The sequence below is a fragment of the Gracilinanus agilis genome, chromosome 2 (genome assembly GCF_016433145.1).
Source record: "Gracilinanus agilis isolate LMUSP501 chromosome 2, AgileGrace, whole genome shotgun sequence".
Classification (NCBI taxonomy): domain Eukaryota; kingdom Metazoa; phylum Chordata; class Mammalia; order Didelphimorphia; family Didelphidae; genus Gracilinanus; species Gracilinanus agilis.
This window is the reverse complement of record NC_058131.1, coordinates 152,797,792-152,815,510: the sequence shown is the minus strand read 5'-3', so window position 1 is coordinate 152,815,510 and position 17,719 is coordinate 152,797,792. Positions and strand designations below refer to the sequence as shown.

The 17,719-nt window shown below is 39.9% G+C and overlaps 1 protein-coding gene across 1 annotated transcript in view; it reads right to left on the bottom strand.

Annotated features, from left to right (window-relative positions):
- The window catches only part of LOC123233399 (zinc finger protein 2-like), a 90,338-nt gene that overhangs the window by 29,175 nt on the left and 43,444 nt on the right, over nucleotides 1–17,719 (bottom strand). The gene's annotated exons all lie outside the window — the stretch shown is intronic.

Here is a 17,719-nt window from a genome sequence, read left to right as displayed (position 1 = left end):
TCTATAACAACAATGGGTGGAGGCAGAATTCTTATGGCTATACCAATGTCAATACCAGATTTGCACCCTACCAGAGACAAGAACAAAATAATTGTTGTTTTCATAGTTGTTGCCATGGATCTCAGCAAGTTCCAGACCTATACACCATGCAGGATTACATTAAGAATGGAGTAAGAACTAAATTTTCTCAGGTAGCAGGGGAAAATTGTCAGAAAACAGATCAACAAAAAGGAGCATGTTCCTTATGAAGATGTACCCAGAAATGCACAAAGAACTAACAAGGCAACAGGAATTAGCAAATGGGGGAAATTATAGGAACAATGTGATATAAAATAACAACATTGCAATAAATATTGAGTGTACAGAACACATATATACAGCAACAATAACAGTAACTAGTGTAAGCAAAGATGTAATAGTAAACAATGAGGAAGAAAATAAAGAGTCAAAAGAAATAATAGCAAGTGTGATCAAAGAAATAGAAATTGAAGTTGAAGGAAGCTGTGGAGAAATTACTAAGTCCTGGGAAAGCAATAGCAGTAGAAAATTCTGGCAGTGCAAGGAAGTACAAGCAAATGAGGAGATGGGGTTGGATGAACAAGGGACAGAAATAAAGTTTCCAGGTCCAATCATGTTGGCACCTATGATAGAAACATTCTAGCCACCAGCAGCACAGAGCCACACATATTAAAAGTGGGGGAACAGATTTATGATTTGCTAGTAGATACTGGAGCAAGTAAATCTGTGTTGCAAATACCCCCTGAGGATTGCAGAGTTATAGGATCAATGGAAGTGTTTGGAGCTACAGGTATACCTTAGAGAGTAGCAAAATTACAGCCTAAAAGGGTATATTTGGTACCCCTCTCTGTCGATCACACATTTCTTCTTATGCCAAATTGCCCTATGAACTTAATGTGTAGGGATTTGTTGTGCAAATTAAGGGCAACAATCCAGTGCACACCCTCTGAAGATATATCACTTCATCTTCCAGAGGAATCTTTGAAAGCTTTTCCAATGCTTTTCTTAGATTCAATAGAGGCAGAGGGAGATCAGTGTACCCAATACCAGAAAACATCCCTAAAGACCTTTGGGCTGTGTCTTCTACAGCTGTAGGGTTATTAAAGTCAGTAACACCAGTCAGGGTGAGGACCAAAACTGGACGTCCTCCTTGTATATCACAATATACAGTTAGCAAAGAGGCTGTTGAGGAAATAAAACCAATTATCGAATCCCTAATATGACAAGGGATAATATTACCATGTTACTCTGAATTTAATACTCCAATCCTTCCAATTAAAAAGCCAAAAGTAGATGAATTTGGGAGACCAGTCTACAGATTTCACTCAAGATTTAAGAGCTGTAAATGACTATATTATAAAAAAGTCACCCTGTAGTACCAAGCCCAGCAACTATTGTCTCCTCAATCCCAAGTCATGCTAAATATTTCACTGTGGTGGACTTATGTTCAGCTTTCTTTTCAATTCCCATTTCATGAAGAGTCACAAAAAATGTTTGCATTTACATGAGAAAAATCCCAATGGATATGGACTCAACTACCACAAGGATTCTCAGGGACCCCTTCCCTTTTCTCCCAAATCCTTAATAAAGACCTTAAAACAATCAAATTTAGGGAGAGCAAGCTACTACATTTCGCAGCAGACACATCCTGTTAGCTTCCTCAAATGCACGTTTCTCTGAGGGACAGCAAATTTCTTTTATGTGAATTATATAAGCATGGACATAAGATTTCCAAAGCAAAACTACAGTAGTGATTGCCAAGACTTGAGTATTTAGGATTCATACTATCGGGAGGTTCTAGAAGTATAACCCAGAAGGGAATTGCAGATATCCAAAAACTGAGTGCCCCTAAAACTAAGAATCAGCTTAGAGCAATTCTTGGTACATCAGGATTCTGCCATCAATGGATCCCTGAGTACAGTGAGATAACCAAGTGTCTTACTGACTTGACAAGAAACTCAGAACCTGAACGTTTAAAGCTCAAACCAGAACATCTGCAAGCCATTGCAAAGTTAAAAGAATCAATTCTTTCTGCCCCAGCACTTAGGATCCCAGACTATTCAAAACCATTTCAGCTATTTGGAAATGAGTGCAAAGGGATAGCATCTGGAGGGCTAGCACAGACTCTGGGACAAATTTACCATCCTATAGGCTATTATTGTTGTCAACTCTATCCAATAGCAGTAGGCACAGTACCTTGTCTCAGAGGCATAGCAGCTGCTGCAGTGTTAGTGCAGAAGTCAGCTGATTTAGTTTTGGGATGCCCATTGACAGTTTCTTGTTCTCACCAAATTGAGGCACTTATGAAAAAATTTTGTACCCAGGCTTATTCTGACCAGAGAATTTCTGGATATGAAATAATTCTTTTAGGTAATGAAAGCTGAAGAGGTGTAGTGTGTTAAATCCAGCAACACCACTACCAGACTTATCAATGAATGAGTTACCATTGCACGAATGTGAAAAAGTAGTGAAACTGGTAGAACAACTGAGGCATGACTTGACAGATACCCCTATCGAAAAATCCTGACAGTGCTTTTTACCAATGGGTCTTCTTATATGTATAATGGTATCTGTTACATGGGAGCTGCAGTAGTCACAGAATTTGAGGTTCTATGGTATACCTCACTGCCCAAAAATATAAGTGCCCATGGGGCAGAACTCACTGCATTGAAGCAAGCCTGCATTCTTGCAGAGGGCAAAATAACTAATGCCTATACTGACTTGAAATATGGGTTTTCAATTTGCCATGCAATGGATTTAATTTGGAAATAGTGTGAGTTCATAACAGCTGGGGGAAAGCAAATAGCACATACAGAAATAATAATAGAGTTGCTAGCAGATATCTAAAAGCCAAAACAGATAGCCATAATACATTGCTGAGGCCATACTTTTGGGAGAGATCCAGTGTCTAAAGGGAATTACAGGGCTGATATAACAGCAAAATATGCACCCAGAAAAGCTCCATTCTATGTTATAAATCTATCTATCATAGAGTCAACAAATCTCAAAAGAGCATATCTGGACTTTGAGATCCAAACATAAAAGGAAAAGTTTGGAGCTAAAGAAGTAAATGGCATATGGGTCACAGACACTGGAAAACTAATCTTGCCAAAAGAGTTTTACTATCATATATGTCATGCCATACATAAGAAAGGACATTTTGGCACTCAGGCATTAGTCGATTCAATAAAATGAACTTGGATTGCCCCAGGAATTAGTACCGTTGCAAGCAGAGTCTGTACTAGCTGTTCTATCTGTCAAAGATTCAATCAGGGAGTGTTTAGAAAGAAAGGTTTAGGAGAGAGACCTCTAGCCTATTGTCCATTTGAAAATTTGCAGGTAGACTACATCAGCATTTCTCTAAATCAGGGAAATACAAGTTTTGCTTAGTACTGGTGGATAAGCTAACGAGGTAGCCTGAAGCATTTTTGTCTACTACAAACCCAGCAGGCTTTGTAGTGAAAGTATTGCTAAGGGAGATTATTCTTAGATTTGGAATTCCAATTTCCCTTGATTTGGATAGAGGATCGCACTTTACAATAGTAATATTAAAGCAAGTCTATGAAAATCTAGGAGGAAGATATGAGAGAGAAAAAGAGGAAGGAGGATGGTCCCCAAGGTTATATGTGAATTTTTAGGTATTATATATACCCACTTAAGGCCTTTATTGGTGTTGATTGGCAGTGCCATCTCATTCCTGTGAAATTGAATTTTATGGGCATTACCTCTTCACCTGGGACATTCCCCTTAGAACTATTTTTGTCTTCCTGGCAAGAAGCCAACCATCTGGATGCCTAAATTTTATTCATTATACTACATCTTTCTGTGGACAGTTTGCCATTTGGAATTATCCTAAGCCCTGGAAGACAACTCCCAGGACTCTCTCTGCTATGACTTCCCCTGACACCTCCCACTTCCTTTGTGGGAGGTGTCAGAGAAAGTATAAAGGGGAAAGTTTGGAGCCTTTTCTCTCTCTTGACCTTGGAAGCTCTCTCAACCCTGGAAGTTTAGCTCTCTTTATGCTGGAAGCTCTGCTCTCTACCCTGGAGCTCTCTCTACCCTGAGCTCCAGCTAGCTCTCAACCCTAGAAACTCTGCTCTCTACCCTGAGACCCTGATCTCTCTCTTGGCACCTTTTTCCCTTTCTTCCTACCTCCTAGTTTTCCCTAGACCTTCCCTTTCTTAATCTAAACAAAGCCTAGCTATTCTAAACCCTAAAGTTGCTCTCAGATCTTTTATTTGAGATTTGAGCCCCTGAAGAGCTCTGATCAATTTCCCCCTGCTGGGGCTGGGGACCACTACCTTCCTTTCCCTTCCTCTACCTTCCTTTCCTTTCTCCCATTCCTCCTACCTTCCTACCTTCCTCCCTCCCTTCCTCCCTTTCACCCTACACACAACAGAGACAGCATGAGCTTCCTAAACTCTACTTGAGAACCCTACCTTCAGAAACGGCCAAGAGATCCTGGGCATACAAATGATCGTAATATAGAAGGCATCAGATAGCAATGGGGCACTGTTGGTAAGCATAAACAGAATTCCCAGAGTTGCTTCATATAGATAGGTATGCCAATAAAGAGATAGTTTTGCACATTGGATGAGAGTTGGCTTTGTAGGTAAGATCTGATTTCAAGCCCTGCCTCTGGCACACCATTAACTTGTATCAGGTAACTTTCCAAGGCTATAAGTTGCAGGACAGTTGCTAGTCTGCATTAGTAAAGAAAAATTCCTCACATGGAGTTCACTACAACAGTGAAATCACAAGTGGAGGGCCACCTATGAAAACTGCTCAGTAATCATATATGGCTGCAAATTCTGAACCACTAAGATCACCATCTCTAATTTTTGAAGAATTAGAGATAATTCAAAGGGAAATTGAAATATGGATAAATATAAGAAAGTTGTCACACATTATAAACAAAAAGTGTCATAAAAGATATAATTTAAGAAATGTATAATAGGAAAAGAAAATAACCAGTCATGAAGCAAGAACAAAGACTGACAGATATGCACCCCAATTGCTGCATATTTTCACCCATGAAATGTTAAAAGTCCTTTGGCATATAGACAAAATGAGAAATCACAGACAGGTTGTTATTCCATTGAAGAAATTGTATATATCAATGAGATCATGGATCCATTAAATATACATATAACTTATCTTTAATAATGTATCTAATCATTTTCAGTTAGCTTTAGGTTGAATAATTTAGTATTTCAAATAGCCTTTCCATTCTCACATTAGGCCAACACTTGTTCTGTGTAATGTTCTGCATCAGAGAATTAAGGACATTGGATCTTGTCTCTATATTGAGGTTCTGTGTTAGTAAGATTTAATTACCTAACTTAGGCCATTCAAGGTAAAAATGAATTTGTTGATTTAGAAAAATGTTAAGGTGGAGATTAAAGGATTGGAATAATTTTTTTTAAACCTTTAGAGGCCCATTCCTTTTGTCCTCCCCCTTCCACCATGTGATAAATTGCAGTGTTCTATTTGTGTGACAACATGTAGAAAAGCCTAGGGAATTTTGTTTTAAGTCCCTATCCTGTGAAAGATTGACACAGTTGATCAAACTAATGAGACAGACTGGTACTATAGGACTACTCTTCTTTTGGACCCTATTTTCTGAAGGGAGAAGATACTTCCAATAGATCCTTAAGTAAGAGTATATGAGAATGACCCTAAGAAAAACTTTAAAGTAAAATAAAGTATGTAGCAGTACTCTTCCACCTCTCTTTCTCAATCTTTCTCCCACCCAATGCAGATTTTTTGGATTCGGGAGCCTTCTGGGTGTCTTTCTGAAAAAGTTAACATATTAAAGTACTTTGCAAACTATGAAATGCTATACAGGTGGTGTGATTGATAAAGTGCCAGGTCTGGAATCTGGAAGATTCATCTTGAATTCAAATCCAGTGTCAGACACTTAATAGTTGTGTGATCTTGGGCAAGTCACCTAACCCTGCTTTGCCCTCAGTTGTGAAGGCTTGAGAAGCTTGAGAAGCAGGACAGCTAAGTAGCACAGTGGATAGAGAGCCCAGCCTGGAACCTGGAGGATCTGAGTTTAAATTTGGCCTCAGACACTTCACAGCTGTGTGACTCTAGGCAAGTCATTTAACCCCAATTGCCTAGCCCTTACTGCTCTTTTGTCTTAGAATTGATACTAAGACAGTAAGGGTTTGAAAGAAAGAAGGAAAAAAGGAAGGAAAGAAACAAAGAAAAGAAGAACTACAGGAGCCTTAAGGCAGGAAAAAAGGATTATTTCCAAAGAGAACAGCAGAAATAATCATTTTTTCCTTTAACATTCACAGTGTTTTATACCTATCACACTCTTGCTCTTTTCCCTACTAAACCTATTGCATGGTAGATTTATGTGTGCTCTCCTCCTTTTGCTGTCTTAATTTCATTTTCCCTTTGGAAACTAACATACTGCCTTGTGTTTAATAAAAGGAGGAACCCCCTCTGATACTCCTATCTATTAGATGTAGATGTAGATGGAGTACAGAGAGAGGATGGGTTGACACCTCTCTCCTTTATAACAGTTGCCCAGGCAGGATCCTTTAGGTCAATGGAAGATATCCCTTCAGGACCCACCTGGGGTTAATTGGTATTATTTATTGGGCTCTTCAGCCTGGTAACGTTGTAATCTGACTGCGTGACTCCCTTCCCAAATAAGCTTTAAATAACCAATTCAGGAAGGTACTTTAAACTTTGGTTGTATTTGGCAAAGAAGGATAATGGTATGGGATAGAGGTATTGGGAGACCCTAAAATAAATGATAGTAATGAATCTCTAAACTGCAGGCAAATGAAGGAATCAAGATGATAGCTTCTTTCTGGTACAGCCTGGCCAGGGCCACAGCAGAGCAGGCAAACTGCTGTATAATCTTTCAGCTTCTTCTTCAGTAGATGTTAAGCCTAATCAGTTTGAGATATCCACCCCTTTTCCACCCTCTTCTTCTTCTCCTGCCCACCTTTCTGGATCCCTCCCGGGCCCTGGGAAACCTAGATGACTAAGATGATTGACTTCCTAATATCTAGGGGCAGTAGAATCAGAGATGGTGGTCTGGTACAGGTTGATGATGGTACAGGAACCACAGGAGGAGCTTGCAGGGTAGAGTTTGCAAGGCTCAATTCCCCAAAGACCAGGAACCACTCCTCTCCAGTCTCAGGGACAGGTAAAGAACCAAGAAGCTCTGCCAGGGCTCCCAACTGCCCTCTCCTGTGTCTGCATGCCTCTCTGGGAACATTCTGACATCCAAATGATCCACCTGTCAATCACTAAGTGAACTCCTGGCTCCCAGAGATTCAATATAACACTTGCAATATGATGAGAGCTTAATAAATGATTGCTGAATGAGTGAATCAATGAACCTAGATATAAGCAATCATAAAATCACCTCTCAACAAGCACTTATTAAGCACTGACTCTGTGCTAGGCAATGAGACACAGAAACAAACCTGAAATAGTCTCTGTTCTCAAAAAGTTCATATTCTATCAAGGAGATGTGTTTAAAAGTACACTTAAAAAGTACATATAGAATATAAATAAATACCAGACAAAAATATAAATAAAAGACTGGGTGTTGCCAAAGCATTATCCTACAATAAATCTAAGGTGTTCTTAATCCTACTCTGAGGGAAACTCTATCTTCTCTCTGCCACTGGGAGCTCAAGTATTTAAAGGGCATGAATACCTTCTACTTTAGGTACTAGGATTATAGATTTATAATTAGAATGGACTTTAGAGGTCATCTTGTTCAAATATCTCATTTTACAGTCTGAATTCTCCTGTGCTGTGAAAGAGATCTTCCTGACTCCAGGCCCAACACTCTAACTACTGTGCCACCTCCCTGCCCTAATCCCAAAGGGCTAGAGAGGCTGAAATGTTGTAGGGGGTAGAGGAAGTGATGAAGCTCCTGTTGGATGGTCTCCTTCTCTGGGAAGCATCTGACACAGACTCTTCAATGCTCCTTGCCGCCTCTCAATTGTTCTCTTCTACTTTTCATCTGAGGTATTAAAGGGAACTCTAGGCCCCACTCTCACTTTCTTGGTCAGACATTTTTGGATTTAGATTTACCATGTGAGGTTTCTCCTTATTGCCTGCTGCCTCTCTAGCCTTTATTTTCACTTATAATTGTGTAACTATCTCTGGCAAGCCCTATTCCTTTTTTAAATCTAGTCACACTCTAATTTCTCATGAAATCCTCCGAATCTTTAGGGTCTTGCCCTTTAGATGATCCTGACACAAGCATTCCTCTAACTTTCAGTGTTTGACAAAGGTTTCTGGTATGTGACCACACATAAAGGAAACTTTAGTTACCTCCTTAGGACTCTTCTCTAAGATGCAGTGTGACCTCCAGTTCCTCCAGTTGAGAGAAAAGAAGTCTTTTCTAAAAACAGGGAACATTTGTGTCCTCAGGACAAAGCTGCCCTTACCCAGGGAGATCATGTTTTTATAGTTCTCCAACATCATATCCCTGTATAAGTCCCTTTGAGCAGAGTCCAGTTGCCTCCACTCTTCCTGAGTGAAACTCACAGCCACATCCTTGAATGTCACCAGTTCCTAAAATACAAACAGTTTTGTTCACCCACAGTCCTTTTCTCCCCGTGACCTAGAAGGAAGAGGTAAAGATCAAAGCACTGGAAGGAGCTTATTGTTCAGAAGTGGTTCTGGCAGAATTAAAGACATGAGTGAGTTTGGGTAATGTAAAAATAAAATAGGGCGAGCAATGCAAGGCACAAGGAACAGTAAGGAGACTCTTGTTTATGAAAAATAAACAATTTATTTAAATATATATAAGAGAAAAAGGATTTCTAATTCTAAGAGATTCTAACTCCACCCAAATAAACTCCTAGGTCCTGCAAGGAACCGCTTCTCCTGTGGTTCACATGCTAATCCTTGATCTAACTAACCAAGTTTATACTATTCTAAATAAACCTAACCACTATAACTCTTAAATTCACCTCTAAGTTATAAAAATAACCAAGGCTAGCTGGTTGAGTCTCCACAAGAATCAAGTTAGGACTCTGAGCCTTAACAGACTCAAAGTCCAAACCAAAGACCAGGTTTTATTTGGTCTTTTCACAGTTTAACCAAATCTATAGACAGTAACAGATAAATGCATGGTGTTTCCCAAGTTGGAAAAGAAAACACTCCGCTCCTTCAAGTCTTTCCCTCAGACAAAGAGAGAGAAAGAGAGAGAGAGAGATGTTACCTTCTCCAGCTCTGAGAGAGAAAGAAGCTGCATGTGGCTCTTTTGACTGCCAACAAGCCACACCTGGAATGCCACACCCAGAGAGTGTAACTGTCATAGAATAACGGTTATAACTGCCACCAGTTGAAATTAACTTGGGAAAACTTATGTGTAAATTTATTATTGGAATAAAATAAAGATAAAATTCTTAAAAACAAAGACAATGAATGAGTGCAGGGGTTAGTACCAACCAAGACAATTTTCCTCTTTCCAGCTCTGTACATGTAATCTCACACTGGTATGACAGAAGGAACTCCCACCTCCAACAATATTAGAGCTGCCATCAGAAGATTTGAATTCAATTAAAAGATCTACCATTTACACACTAATTTTTAATTCTTTGGCTCTTACTTTTTTCGTTTGTAAAATGGAAATAATAATCCCTCCCTTTGAAGGGTTGTTATGAGGGTAAAAAAGTAGGAGTGCTTCAGAAACTGCCAAGTGCTTTAAGATTTATTATGTTTATACATTTCTCTCCGTGAAAAGGTCAACCATCTTCATCCCTTATCCTCTGCCTAACATTTGACCACCTTTACCCTACTTTCTCATGTACATGAGTCACACTGTCCATCAGAAATTGCTTTCTCTATGTCAAATTGTTTATTGTTTCAGGGAGAGAATGAAAGAGGAAGGGTCAGAAGAAGGGAGAGAATTTGGAAATCAAATTTTTTTTAAAAGATGAATGTTAAAAAATTGTTTTTACAATTTTTTTTTTAAAAAAGAAAAAGAAATTGCTTCCTCACTGTTCTCTTACGTGGTGCTTCCACTTGAGTTCTAATTTTCCTAGGCAGAATGATCCAACATCCAACATCAATAACCATAGGATATTTTCCTTTTATGGAAATCAGGTCTCAGCAATAAATACCAGAACTCCTATAAGAGTTGGTTAAGTATCTTTTAAGTCCTTGATTCCTCCTGGAATTGAAACCACTTAAAGATCCAATCAGTACTTCTTATCCTGGAGTGAATTTCTGTTGCTAGATGAAATGCTTCTTCTACTCAGGAATCCAATTTATACCTGTAAAATGTAAGCAATGTAAATGGAACATGTTTCATAAATGTCGGGGGAAAGAATTAATGAAACCAATGCTCTGGATCCCCAGGTTAGACCTTTAATAAATTCTTCTAAGACCTGCTGAGAACAGATAGGAAAGGTCAATATCAGGGACCTAGAAAATATATCATCTGCTCTCTGAATGCCACAGAAATGGGAAAAGTATAGCTCAAATGTAGTGTTCATTCATAAGATGAGCATGAGGGAGAAATGATGGGCCATTCTTCAACATTAACAGAGCTCCTATTATTGGTACAGATTCAGGGAAGTATAGATATAGATATAGATATAGATATAGATATAGATATAGATATATAGATATAGATATAGATAATTAATGCATAGAGAAATATGTGCAGATTCAATCACAAACCCAAGTTGAAAATTAAATCCTGAAAGACCTAAAGATACAAGTTATGGCCACCTTCCAGGCACAGATTCCAAAAATTCAATTCAATTCTGTTCAGTTTGTCAACTGTTAAGTGCCTATTATATACAAGGTATTTTCCTATGTATTAGAAGTACAGTATGAAAAACAGCATAGTCCTTTTCCTTAAGAACCTTACAGTTGGATGGGTAAGTGGCTCAGTGGACTGAAAGCTAGGCTTAGAGACAGGCAATCCAGCTTCAAATCTGGCCTCAGACATTTCCTAGCAGTCTGACCCTGGGCAAGTCACTTAACCCCAATTGCCTGACCCTTATTGCTCTTTTGCCTTGGAACCAATACTTGGTATTAACTCTAAGATAGAAGGTAAGGATTAAAAAAAAAAAAGAAGAAGCTTACAGTCTACTAGGGAAAATAGCATGCACACATAATACATGGGAGAGCATAATAGGAGCAAAAGAAAGGTCTAAAGAGCTCTAGGAACATGAGAGGATGGAGAGATTTTTATCGGGGCAATTATGGAAAATCTTAGGTAGGAGATACTATGTAAGCATTAAAGGAAGAAAAGAATTTCAACAGGTGGAGTGGAGAAAGGGAGAAAGGCCAGCATAAATATATGGAGACAAAGAGTGATTATCTTGATTACAGAATAAACTATGAAGAGTAGGGTGAAATGAGGCTGCAGTTGGTAAGGCAGTTTGGATCTAAATTAAAATATCTCAGGTTTCAAGGAGCAGTGTTGGTATTTGATCCTAAGGCCACCAAAGGTTTTTGAGCAGGGGTGTTAACATAGTCAGACCCAATAACTTTTACCAACTATATGAAAAGATAGAGTGACAAAGACAGAGAATAAAATGAGAGAATCCAGTTTAGGTTTAGCTCAGCTATAAAGATAGAAACTCCTTTTCTCTTTCTTTTGTCTTGGAACCCTTTCTGTGTAGGAAGTATGACACACAGCCTGGAGAAGGGAATACTAATTGAGACATAATAGCTAAGTTTGAAGGGTTATCATATAGAACAGGAGAGAGACTCTAAGAATAGAACTAGGGCCAATGGACAGAATTAATAAAAGTAGATTCAGTGTGAAAGGAAAGCAAAAGGGAATAAGAGATCATCTACCACCAGAGGTCTTCAAGGGGAGGCTTCCCTATTTAGACCACATTTGGAGTGTTACTTTGTATATATTTTTCATATACTTATGAAAATTTTGTTCCCCCCAGTAAAATTCCTCCTTTACAATAAAGGCTATTTCATCTGGTTTTGCATACCCAATTTCCTACCTAGCAAACCCTGAATAAGTGCTTGTCAACTGACTAATTCTGTTCAGCTCTGGACAGCAAGTTTATTTTTATTTGTTTTAAACTCTTACCTTCCATCTTAGAATCAATACTGTGTATTGGTTCTAAGGCAGAAGAGTGGTAAAGGCTAGGGAATGGGGGTTAAGTGACTTGCCCAGGGTCACACAAGTAGGAAGTGTCTGAGGCCAGATTTGGACAGCAAGTTTATAAAAGACATTGATAAACTATTCAGGGGAAGACAGTCAAAATGGCCACTTGTCAGGGATGCTTCCTAATAAGATATAGGTAGGATTAAATGAGCTCTGAGGCCCCCTTTAACTCAAATTTTATGATTTTATGATTGGGGGCAACAGTGGAAAGAGAAAGGAAGGAACCAATATGAAAGTTTTGGAAGTAAGATCAATAGAATTTGGTAATTGATTGACTATGACAGGTGAGAGAGAATCAAAGTAAGTGGCAAAGTTTCAAACACAAAATACTGGGTGAACTGTAGTTTCCCTGATTTTTAAAAAATGAAATCAGAAGGAGGAGCAACATTAGGGGAGAAAGATAAGTTTTCTATATATTGGTTTTGGGTGCTAGTGGGTCATACAGGAGAAGGTATCCTGCAGGCAGGTGGAAAATACAGTTTTGCAGCTTATGAAAAAGAGCAGGAGGACTCAATCCATTTTTTTGGCCAGTTGTTTAAGTTGAAAGCAGCTTAAATCTTATATTCTAAAAACGGGGAAGACTATCTTTGCTATAGTCAATTTCCAACCTAACTAGCCATTGAACAAATCATGCAATTTGTGATTCTAGGGTAAGCTAGGAGGAACAAGTAGAAAATAAAAGAAAGGAGAGAGTATGTGGCTCACAATGATCTCATTGTCAGGTGAGAGCAGAGAACAGCTGATCACTGTTTCATTTCTCTCTCCCCAACAAAGAACTAAGATTTGCTATGTATCTATCATATCCTATCCTCAAGTAATTGGGGGAAGGAGCAGCTGTTCAGAACTCCTGAATAACGAGCATTTCCTACTAGGGCCTGAAACTCCCTAATTCTCTTAATCTGGAATCTTTAGACTCCAAGAAATTTCCAGGTCTTCCCAGCTCTTCCATTATCTCAGGAGAAGGGATCCACAAATATTACCAGGTCAGTTTCTACAGACTCAGAGAATTGACTGAAAGATAAGATTTAAGAGGGGGGTCTCTACACTCTACTGGCATCCCACAAGTACCTAAAATTTCCCCAATTAGATAAAAGAGCCTCCGCTGAATTCACATCACTCTTAGGAGAATCAGGGGACACAACTATTGCTCACATTATTGTGTAGATGCAGGACTTTTGAAGGGGATCTCTAGACAGGAAATTTGGCATGAAATCCTTGACTTGCCACTTACTGTGATTAAGTGATCATGAGCAAATCTTTCAGAAACTTGGTTTCCTTGAAATGAGGCCCTGGACAACATGATGCTTAAGTCCTGTCTATCTCTAAAATTCTAAGATTTATTATCCCTGGGGAAACTAACAATACAGGTAAATAAAGATTTCTGAAGGGGACAAAAGTAAAGTCTTTCTTTGCAGGAGGCCTGGAAGTAATAATGAAAGCTTTCAGTCAATCAGTAACATACAACAAATTTTCACACTCGCAAGAAATGTTACAACATAAAAGCAAGCTTCTAGCATCATGAGTATGCTTTCGGTATACAAACAGATTTTCAGTTCTATCTATTTTGTCAGGAACGGGTATCAACTTAGAGAACCTAGCAGCCAACAGTCACATTGGAGCTGTTTCAGCTATCTTAAAAAATAGAGGCAGATCAAATCTGGCCTCAGACACTTCCCAGCTGTGTGACCCTGGGCAAGTCACTTGACCCCCATTGCCTACCCTTACCACTCTTCTGCCTTGGAGCCAATACAGAGTATTGGCTCCAAGACGGAAGGTAAGGGTTTATTAAAAAAAAAATAGAGGCAGATTATTCTGTTTCTTTTAAGGCTGATTTAGAGTCAAAGACACCAGGTGACACCTCCATATGATTAGATTAACATGAAGCTATCCGACATGAAATTTTTTTAATTTAGCAAATATTGAGAAAATGGAGTAGTAGAAAAGAATCAGAAATCCAGGGTTTGTGTCTATGATCACTTACCTGCTGTGTGACCCTGGCAAAGCACTACCTTTCTAAGCCTATTTCCTCAACTTTCAAATGAGGATAATATCTGTCTCCGACTCATAAGTAGTTGTGAAAAAATTGCTTTGTAAACTAATGCTCCATAGAAATATGTTTTTAAACTGCTGGATTGAGAAGGGGATAGTAATAGCCAAATAGGCAAGATAAATTTTTCAGTAAGGCATTTAAAACAATGTAATTCTGAATGTATTAGGTAGACAAGAAAGGAAGGAGTTAGTAAGTATGTCATGGGTTAGAAGAGCCAGAGGAGTGCCTGCAATCACTAGAGTGGCCAAAGTGAAGGGTTTCAGTTATGAGGAATCACTTTGCTCATTAGAGTCAGCTTTTGAATCTTCATGATCCCTTATAACTGAAACCCTTCACAAAGAAGTCTCTGTAAGTGTGGGTGTGTCTCTGGGGAAGGGGTGTAGTTTCCAATATGCAAATCATAAAATGTCAAAAAATGTTAGAGCTGGAAAGATGAAGGGTTTCAGTTATAAGGAATCATGAAGGTATAACAAATCTTTCAAAAGAAAAACAAAACTGAAATTATCCAGTCCAGTTTCATCATTTTATGGATGAGAAGACTGATTACCAGAGGTTTAAGAATTTAGCCCAAAATCACATAGCTAAAAACTAGGAGTTAGGTCGGGACTTGGATTCCCTATTCTACTGTTCTCTCCACTATATTTCAATGCTTCATCCACTTCCAAATTTTACTGGGGGAAAGAAACCAACTTTTTTCAGATCTCACTCTTGCCTTCTCTGACCTGGAGAGAAGTTGTTTCTGCTCACAGTAGTAAGATCATGTGGCAGGGTGAGCCATCTTGTTAATATAGAAATGGGCATTATGCTAAAAAGAATAGTGGACTGGTGTCGTTTGTTCCCAGAGAAGCTGCACAAACTACCAGGGATGATGGTTTGCCCCCTAACAATTCTACAGAAACTCTTATCTCATGGATTAACAATGACACTTCTTCTGACATTACCAAATCCAAAGGACTTTTCTGGGTTGTCACGCCGCTTTTTTGGAATTAAATCTCTTTCTACTGGGAGGAGGGGAGATGGGAAGGAGGAGAGGGAAAGGGGAAAAAAAGAGGAGACCAAATGGCAACTCCTCTAGGAAGCCCGCAGCCCAGTCTGATTCCCATTGCTCTCATTTGGCGCCAGGACATCTCCCTGACCAGAACACCTGCTCAGAGGCCTTCTCACTCAGGTCACCCCTCCGACCCTGTGACAGGTGAATGGACGGGTATGAAAGTCCCGAGGCTGCTGACAGGCTGGAGTTTACCGACTCCCACACTCCCCAAGGGCAAAGGCCACCAAGATGGATGGATGGAAGCTGGCCTCCTGTCCGACCCCACCCCGCACATTCCGGAGTGGTTTCTCCTCCGACCTTCCGCCCCCTCCCTTACTCCACCCCACCCCCCCACGCTCCGCAGAGATTCTCCCACCTCCCCCGAAGCTGCTCAGGTAAACACCTGTCCTCACTCAGGTCCTCGCTTCTCCATCTGACCCTTTTCGCTCCGTCCTGGAGAAACCGGTACTCTCTGGACCCGATATTGGACCCATAGTGGAATGACCGTTAGCTACGAGAATTACGATTCCCAGCAATCGTTTGGATAGATTGACATCCTGCCTTCATTCCCACGAGGCCTTAGCAACCAAAGCTCAAGAGCCTTCTGGCCAATAGAAGCCGGCCAGATCTACTTAGGGATGCTGGGAAAATCGAGTCTCGGAGCTAGTCTAGAAGGATTCCCTCCGTCGAGAATCCATCTGCGCAAGCGCGCTCGCTTGGCTCCAGTCAAAATGCATAATTAGCAAAGTCTGACTTTCGCTTAAGCATCGCGCAGGCTTGTCACCGAGTTAACGATCTCCCTGGGTAATGTCATTCCCTTCCAGGTTTTTCTGAGGGAAGGGATTTCACTTTGCTAAGAACCTGAGGCCCGAAAGGTTAAGTAAGTGGTCCTACAAATAAGTAGTCCAAGACTTCAGGTTCTCTTTTTCCACATCTGATGAGTTTTTGACTACAAAAAAAGATCCTGCAACTTTTTTGACTTGCAGTTGATGAAGCCTTTGGACTCTTCTACATACTTTAAAATATGTAATAAAATACACAGGATTACAAAGAAAACAATTATATTGAAATAAAATTACCAAAATAGTTTTAAATTGTGAGAGTAATATATGCTTCATTATTAGTGCATGAATATTAGTGTAGTTTGAGAAGAAAAGATTTGAAACAAACATTTTGATGAGTATTGTTATAAATAAAAGGGATCCAAAGGAGATGTATAGATGCACAATAATGTTGATGTATCTATCTGTACTCTCCTTAGCTGCAGATGATGTAGGAATACTAGATTTATATGTAAATAGAAGATAGATACATGTTAATTACTCGGTAATATCAAATACATACAGATAAATAACTAGGTAATACAAGATAGATACAGGTAAATAATTCAGTAATGCCAGATTATATGCCAGGTATAGACATGTTACTACTAAGCAATACCAGGAATCTAGATGTTAATAACAGGCAATACAATTCATACAAGTTAATAATGAAGTAATACCAGCAATAGAAATGTTAATAACTAGGTAATAACATGATATCTAGATGTTAATAACTAAGTTAAACAAGATAGCTACATATTAATAACTTGGTAATGCCAAACATATACCCAAATATGTAAATATGGAGGTAATGCCAGATATAGATATGTTAATAACTATTCAAAATATATGTAAATAACTAGGCAATATAGGATATAGCGAATAAATATGAAGGAATTCTCAGGGGGGAGTTACTAGTAGCAGTGTCTGGAAAAGGCTATTCCATTTCCCTTCTCCTCATCTTCCGACCCCGGGTACCTAGGCACAAAGTCCCAGTCACAGTTAAGCACTGGGAATACAAAGACAAGCAAATACTCTCAAGGAGTCACCTCCTACAAAGTCGCTTTATCTTGGCACGTGGGGAGCTTGGGCGGTACCATTAAGCCGGGCTCGCACTAACAAGCTCTCAGGGGTCGCAGCACCAGAAGAACCAGAGAAGAAGCGCCTGGAGCTGGAACCTCAGTAGCCACTTGAGGGTCAAAAGTCTCCTATTCTCTACGTGAATTAAGCTTCCCACGGGAGATGAAAGGCAACGAGCCGGAAGTGGTAACAGCGACGGCCAGAGGGTTCTGGGAAACGTAGTGCAACGATTGGGCTACGCCGGCGGTTCCTTCCGGTCTGGAAGCTGGTTTCCTTTGTAGGTCCCGTACGGGTTCAGGGCTGGCGTTCCGGAGCTCGGCGACTCCAACCGGTCTATTGAGCGAACGGAGCCGGTCCGCAGTGGGTGTGTGTCTGGGGGCCAGGAAGGACTCTGTGGCCGGAGAGAGGCGGCATTGTGGAACTCGGAGGGGAAATCCTCCTTCCTTCCCCGGGCGTGGATGGACCGGCCTGACCCCTTTCCGTTCCCCAGCCTCGGGAAGCCGAGGCGTACCTAGCGGCGCCGTCCAGTAATTGGTTCCGTATTTCGAGTATGTATAAGCCGTGGGAGTTTGGGGCGTGGAGTA